General features: G+C 37.9%; 1 protein-coding gene across 1 annotated transcript in view; it reads right to left on the bottom strand.

Annotated features, from left to right (window-relative positions):
* osbpl5 (oxysterol binding protein-like 5) overlaps nt 1–8,086 on the bottom strand; it is a 47,594-nt gene that overhangs the window by 29,521 nt on the left and 9,987 nt on the right. The window contains exon 2 of the mRNA XM_037683416.1: nt 3,456–3,519. The gene's annotated coding sequence lies outside the window, so the exon portion shown is untranslated. The remainder of the gene's footprint in view (nt 1–3,455; nt 3,520–8,086) is intronic.

Below are 8,086 nucleotides of genomic sequence, written 5' to 3' on the forward strand. Positions count from 1 at the left end.
TATATAAATATATAATTATTTTTTCCCCCTTAATGAAGTGAGCCGGATTGAAGTCACCAGCGGGATGGAAATGGTCCACGGGCCGCCAGTTGAAATAGCCTTGGTTTAGTTATACCACAGTTGTAAAACGTCTATTTAAGAACTAGAAAATTTCTGTCATATCAGTTTTGAAGTTTAAACTGTTTTCAAAACATTGTCTGAAATGGTGCAATGAGTTGTCAAGTCACATGCAGCTTATATTGATATTTTACTTCCTCCGCTGGTTTGTGTGAGGTCACGGTGTCAGTCAGCTGTGTACAATGATTAAGGGAAGATAAATCCCTGATCTTTTCTCCTCGTTAGTTAAAAAAAATGAAGTCAGCTGTTTACAAATTTAGGTAAGTAGTGAAATCACAACTGACAGTGGCTTAGTCATCAGAGGACCAAAAAAAACAATTTTAATTTTATTATTAAGAAAAAAAAAAAAAAATCTGAATTTTCAGTTATTCTGTTTTATTTAAGCCAGTAAAGATCAAGTAAAAATACAATAAAATTTAGAATTTTAGTGCCATCATAGTTTTTATTTGTGTTTAAAATCAGTGTTAGTTGTGAGTCTAAATAAATTCTGGGGAAATAAATTCAAGAATGCTGGTTTTAATTCCTTCTTTGCCGAGTTAACCAAACTGTGGTAGCTTTACATCTTTGGTGCAGGCTGACTAAAACAACAAAAACCAGGGAGACTTACTGCTGATGCAACAAATTACAACTAGGAAAACATCTGTATTTTGCAAAATAACAGTATATAGAAGTGCAGTGCAGTAAATGACTTACAGTAAGATAAACACTTCAGCTAATCTTGCCGACACAAAAATGAACTGATAAGTGAAGAATGCTGCTATCAGGTCAAGAGAAGGAAACAAAAACAGTTCAGGTACTTTTAACTCTTCCCTTAACATTGTGTTAAATCAAACTGAATAAGTGGTGCCGTTTGAGAAGAGAAAAGTGACAGATAGTAAACTGAATGTGAGCTGAGAAGGAATCTGTTGTTAAATCTGCATTTTTCATGTCACTTAAAAAAAAAAAAAGTCAAAAGCTGGAAAGTTTGGTCTTCCACTCTCTCTCCCAAGTACAGTAAAATGTCCAACCATTTTCAAGTAAAAGCACAATTACCGGTAAACGCAATAACAGTCAACAAAAAAATCTATTTTAGGATGCAAAAGAGCAGAAGCGGCAGGATCATTGGACCGCAATGGAAATAAGTGTTTTCACTTTCTTATGTTATCCAAGTATTTAAAATTTAAATGGACTGTACTTATACATCACCTTTCTATGTTATTTCAAGATACTCAAAGCGCTTTACACTACTATCTTTGTCCTCATTTACCCATTCATACAGCACTCTACTAGATCTCTACAAAGCTAATTGAATAAATCATTCTAAAGAGACTAATCAGTGCTTTAGATCACATTCATACACTGATAGGACACACATCAGACTCAATGAGGGGTTCAGTGTCTTGCCCAGGGACACTTCGACGTGACTGCTAGCGGATTCGAACCCCAAACTCTCGCATTGGAGGACGACTGCTCTAACCACTCAGCCACAGCCCTGGATGCACTATGTATATATACCATACCATACCAATTTATTTATAGAGCACTTAAAACAGCAACAAGGCCAACCAAAGTGCTGTACAAAAGAAAACAAACATGCACAGCGGACAGGAAAGCATAAAATAGAAAAACAGATACAAATAGCAGCAGAAGCTAACTAAAATGGCCAACAGAGTAGAGAACAGACCGGACCAAAACAAATCATATATATATATGTATGCATAGTATACATACTAACCTGTATAAATAAAGGTTGAATGAATGAATATATGCACAATCATTATTTTTACTAAATAAATCATATAAAATGAAAACTGTACTATTACTATAAAAACTGGATGTATATTTTGTGAGATTAAAGATAAATTTGCTCTATCTGGCATGGCAGAGAGAGATGTTCTTTTCCACAAGGACATTTTATATTCCAAGAGAAACACCCATTACTATCTCCAGGAGGCCACAACTCCCTGTGGGACGTAGACAGAAACACAGCGACTGTATGACATAAAAATCTGTTTGCTTTGTGTTACAGTATTAAGATGAATCACAGAGATGGAAGGTTTTCAGTTGATGAAGGAGGAGGAAAACAACATCTTAATTCGGGATATCTGCAGTACAAATGATGACAGTCAAGTCTTGTTATCCATTCAGCAACTCCCACACACAGTATGCTCTGTTCAGGAGATGTGGTCACACTGCAAATATTGGATCCCAGAAGCTAATGTTAGCTCCCACCAGCTAATAATCAAAGCATGACCATGACCACACTGGTTCCTGAGCAGCTCACAGAACAGTGTGGCCACATTACCCACCCCTACTTCACATTTCTGGTCAATCACATAATACTTGATGCAAATCCACCGGAGAGAAAAGTTCTGCCCAGACCTTGTGTCAAGAACAGGCTCTCTGAGTTTTTAAGAAAACAAAATTAAAATTTTTGTCTTGCACCTGCCTCAGAGAATTTTTTTTCCTTCTCACGATGTATAAATTCAGTTTAACGCTATAACACCAAAAACAAAACTGTGTGACAGTGAGAGAGTAATGTACATTCATAAGTAAATGTCTACATTTAAAAATTATGGTATTCTTATGCTAAATGCCTACTGTAATATTTACTAAATACTGTAATTTGTACAGCTAACCAAGACAATAATACTAGTACCCTTATTGTTTCAGGAGAGAAAGAATACCAATGGAAAATGGAAAAGAAACAGAAAATAATAATATTTTGCTACAGTATGAAAGATCAATATAAGTAACATTCTGCAGCAAACTGTCCTTGTGCAACCCAAACCATTCACACCCCTTTGACCAAACTGAATCTGGCACACCCTGTGAGCTGCTGATCTCACTTCTGTCAAATTGTTTCTCTTCTTCAAAAGTGGCTTCCACATTATCTTTACAACTATGACACATGACTTCTCACACTAAAATATGGTCACAAAAACTGAATTACATAAGGTTTGCTACTTAGACTAAGATAAGATTAGACTAAGATAAGATATAAGATAGTTATAAAAAATATTTAGTTATATGCAAAAATCTGGCATAAAAAAAATTCTACCTTTCACCCTAAGAGACATGCCCTGATTCTCTGCACTGCTGCTAAAAAAAAGAAAAGAAAAATCAGATCATCCTCCAGGCACTGCTGAGTAAAAATGAGATTGCATTTGTGTCTTATTTTGGTAGCAGACTGAAGCGTGGAAGAAAACCAGTTCTTAAATCAACTAGGAACCTCAGGTTTTCCAGTACTCAAAAAGTATGATAAATGCAAAGCATTTACCTACATTATAATTAACTAAATTTAAATTTTTTATTAATAAAGAATAGCCAATTTGGCCCCATGAGAGAGCTCAGCTTACCTTTCACCTGAACCACAGGAGATACAGCATGAAGAGGTCTCTCTGTTGGATCAGTCTGTCTCACCTGTAGACATAAAATTGTAACAATATATTTTTTTTTAACTCAGACAGTATAAAAGGACATAATGGTCTCACCCCTAAAATTTGCCCTTCCTATGCATCTCCTGGTTATGTCACAGTGCTAAAGTTCCACCTTATTTAACCCCACTTATGGAAGGATCATCAGCTAAAATGTCTCAGTTCTCCATCTGAACACACAACAGTTACTCAGTCACAGAACCTCATACAAACCATTGAAACTGTCTATAACAAACGCCCTTAAAATGTATGTGAACGTTGTCAAAAACACACTCAGTTAAGAACAAACAATATTGTATTACACTAGAAATGCATGCACTAGTAGGATGTGAACCTTGAGAAACAGGAAGGGATGTTGTAGAAATTGAGGTCTTGCTCTTAAAAAGTTACCGTATATTTGACAAAACATATACTCTTGTACAACAAGAGGTCACAAAGGTGCAAGATTTAAAGTACTTTGTGTCCACTGTCCAGGAAAATGTGGAATGTAGTAAAGAAGTGAAAAAGAGAGACCAGGCAGGATGGAGTGGATGGAGAAAAGTTTCAGGAGTGATTTGTGACAAAAGGGTGTCAGCAAAGGTCAAAGGAAAAGTTTACAAGACAGTGGTGAAACCAGCTATGTTGTATGGCCTGGAGACAGTGGCATTGACAAAAAGACAGGAGAAAGAACTGGAAGTGGCAGAAATGAAGATGCTAAGGTTCTCCTTAGGAGTGACAAGGATGGATAAGATTAGGAATGAGATCATCAGAGGTACAGCACAGGTTGAACAACTGGGAGATAAAGTTAGAGAGACCAGACTGAGACGGTTTGGACATGTCAAGAGGAGGGACAGTGGGTATATTGGCAGAAGGATGTTAGAATTAGAAATTCAGCTGCCAGGAAAAAGACAAAGAGGAGATATATGGATGCAGTTAGAGAGGACATGAAGGTAGTTGGACTGAGGACAGAGGATGCAGAGGATAGAGTGGGGTGGAGGAGGATGACTCGCTGTGGCGACCCCTGAAGAGGGAAAAGCCGAAAGAAGAAGAAGCTACTCTTGTACAACTAAAAAAGTTTTACCAGCATGTCTGATTTTAATTTGCCTTCCCTTAAAATGTCTTACATTCATACTTGTGTAAAAATAATGCATTCATTTATAACTATGGTGCTTGTGATAAAACCTGTTTAAAAATATATAGAGACACAAAACAGCAAGTCAAAAAGCTCCATGCACAATCCCACATACTTGTAATATTCAACAAATACTGTTTATTAATATATCTTAAAAGTTTACATATATACTTCAACTGCAACATAAATATTGTACCAATTTTAATTAAAACCATGGTTCTCCTCAGATCCAGGAGGAACAATGCGGGTTCCCTCCTGGCCGTGGAACACTGGACCAGCTCTTTACCCTCACTAGGGTCATCAGGGGGTCATGGGAGTTTGCCCATCCAGTCTACGTGTTTTGTGGATTGGAGAAAGCATTTGATCATTTTCCTCAGGGTACACTGTGGGGTGTGCTCCGTGAGTATGGGATTGGGGGCCTGTTGTTATGGGCTGTTCAGTCCCTTTACAAGCAGATTCTGCCAGGGCTGCCCATTGTCACCGATTCTGTTCATAACTTTTATGGACAGAATTTCTCGGTGGAGTCTGGGACCGGAGGGTTTCCGGTTCGGTTTTCTCAGGATTCCATCTCTGCTCTTGATGTGGCCCTGTTGGCATCATCGTGCCGTGATCTTCAGCTCTCACTGGAGAGGTTCACATCCGAGTGTGAAGCGGTTGGGATGAGAATCACCAGCTCTAAATCTGAGGCCATGGTCCTCCACCGGAAAAGTGTGGATTGCTCTCTTCAGATCGAGGGTGAGGTTCTGCCTCAAGTGGAGAAGTTCAAGTATCTCGGGGTTTTGTTCATGAGTGAGGTAATAATGGAGCGTGAGACTGACAGATGGATTGGTGCAACATTTGCAGTATTGCAGACTCTGTACTGGTCCACTGTGGTGAAGAGGGAACCGAGCTGTTAGACAAAGCTCTCTGTTTACCGGTCAGTCTACGTTCCTACCCTCACCTATGGTTACGAGCTCTGGGTAGTGTCCGAAAGAATGAGAATGTGGATACAGGCGGTTGAAATGAGTTTCCTCCGCAGAGTAGCTGGACTCTCCCTTAGAGACAGGGTGAGAAGTTCAGTTATCCAGGAGAGACTCAGACTAGAACCACTACTCCTCTACATTGAAAGAAGACAATTGAGGTGGTTCAGGAATCTGGTAAGGATGCCCCCTGGTTGCCTCCCTAGGGAGGTGCATCAGGAATGTCCGACTAGGAGGAAACCCCGGGGAAGACCCAGGACACGCTGGAGAGACTGTCTTTTAAATGGCCTAGGAACGCCTTGGGCTTCCCCCAGAAGAGCTGGAAGAGGAGGCTTTGGAAAGAGATGTCTGGGTCTCCCTGCTCAAACAGCTGCCCCCACGACCCGACTTTGGAACAAGCAGAAGATAATGGCTGGATGAATGTTTACAAGGTAAGTCTAATACCTGATAAAGTAAACACAAATCAGCTTTATCTCAGTCTCTTTTAAACAAACACTGTTTATAAGAGGATACAAATAACATGTTCAGTTTCACAAATAAAATATCTGCATTTTTTGTGAAGAGAAAATCTGATGTTAATAATAAAAAACACTGAAATACATACAGGCTTTATGTTTTTGCAATACATCACGTATTACACCACATGCAAGGGAACTTCACAAATGAAAAAAGCTCACATTCCCACTTGACTAAACTTGGCAATGACCCCCACTCTTAAAAGGCAGAAGGCCAAATAGACTTGAAGGATGAGTCCAATTCTGGGTAATAATCTACCGGAAAACCAATAAGTGTAAAATGGAAGTTGAAGTGGGAATTCCAATCAGTGCCTTACACCCTATCTTTGAGCAGAAGAGGAAGCAATAACACTGGAGCGTGTCTAATCTAAATAAGAAGTGAACTCAAAGAGCAGCAGAGAAATGACAAAAGACACAAAGCAGGAAGTGCAGAGGAGATCAAGCCAAACATACCATGAAGGATAAAAATGATGGAGATAATGAAAAAATTAACATAATTCATAAAAAAGGGCATTGACACAATGTTTTTGTATAAGGAGCACAGACTGAAAGCAGGAAAACTGTGACCCTGAAAGTTACAGCATTTAGAATAAAGAAAGCCAGCATTATTCAAGCACTCAACTCTTCAAGTTGTCTCATATTTCTTCACTTGGACTAGATCTTAGGACCAGTTTACTTTGTAAAGTAAACATCTTGCCACAGAGAAATGATGCTGTGATATTTCCTAGGTGCTTCAACTCAGCTATTACTAACTGGGTTAGATCTAATTCAGGGAAGACATTTTTTACTAGTCCTAAAGGAAAGGAAAAAAAGGTTATTGACTGCTGAAACACTGTGTCACATACATAATTTATGCCAAGCACTCTGAATGCTTTTCTGAAACATAAAACAAAGCAACACTTGCACAAGAACGCTGTTCCTTTGCCAACTCTCAAAACAGAGATCCAAGACTGGCTCATAAAGGAGGTCCAAGCCTGCCCCTGCCCAGTGATTTAAAGTCAGGTGTCTGGTGCAGTCCTATGTATGACACGATGAGAATGGTGCGAAGGACAATTTAAAGCTGGACATAGGCACCTGGAATGAGAATGGCAACAAACAGAAAAACAACACTGAAAGTTTGGATTTACTTGATATGATTTTATTCTTGAATTTCTCAATAATGTTGAATATTATAAACAATTGCAAAAGAAGATTTGCACAGTGTTGTGTTTTGTTTTTTCATCCCTTTTTATTAATCCTAAAAGGGGAAACACATTGAGTGATTATTTTTCTTTCACAAATACTGTAAATTTATCTGTGGCATAGTATTTTATAGAAAAAAATCTAATTGATGAGTGCCATGCTGTTCTGTTCTTTTTATACAGAAAAAGCCTCACAAATTATTACAGACTGATGTTTTCATCCTTTATGCATTTGAAACCTGTAACGCATACAGCAATATAAAAAGCAGCCACAGGAAAAGAAATGGAAGCAGAAACATAAATATGCTTGGGAAAATCAAAGGGAAATATGCAACAAGGAAATTATATTGAAACTGTAAATGTCAAATTTTAAGAAAACAAAAATCTATGTATAAAAATGAAAACATGAAAAATGATTAAGAAAAAATGTTTTATGGAAATATACAGCAGGAAAAGGCAAAGAAAAAGCAATAACAGAGACACTGATTTGAGCTTTTAACAGAGCTTTGACAAACATATATTTACTGAGGGGTTTATATATTTTTAATCATCAAAAATTAAATAAGGTCATCTGGACAGATTGAATGAACGAATGAATAAATGAACGATTGAATGAATAAATGAAGGATTGAATGAATAAATGAACGATTGAATGAATAAATGAACGATTGAATGAACGATTGATTGATTGATTGATTGAATTCCTTCCTTCCTTCCTTCCTTCCTTCCTTCCTTCCTTCCTTCCTTCCTTCCTTCCTTCCTTCCTTCCTTCCTTCCTTCCTTCCTG

The sequence above is a fragment of the Nematolebias whitei genome, chromosome 10 (assembly GCF_014905685.2).
Source record: "Nematolebias whitei isolate Nwh7 chromosome 10, NemWhi1, whole genome shotgun sequence".
Classification (NCBI taxonomy): domain Eukaryota; kingdom Metazoa; phylum Chordata; class Actinopteri; order Cyprinodontiformes; family Rivulidae; genus Nematolebias; species Nematolebias whitei.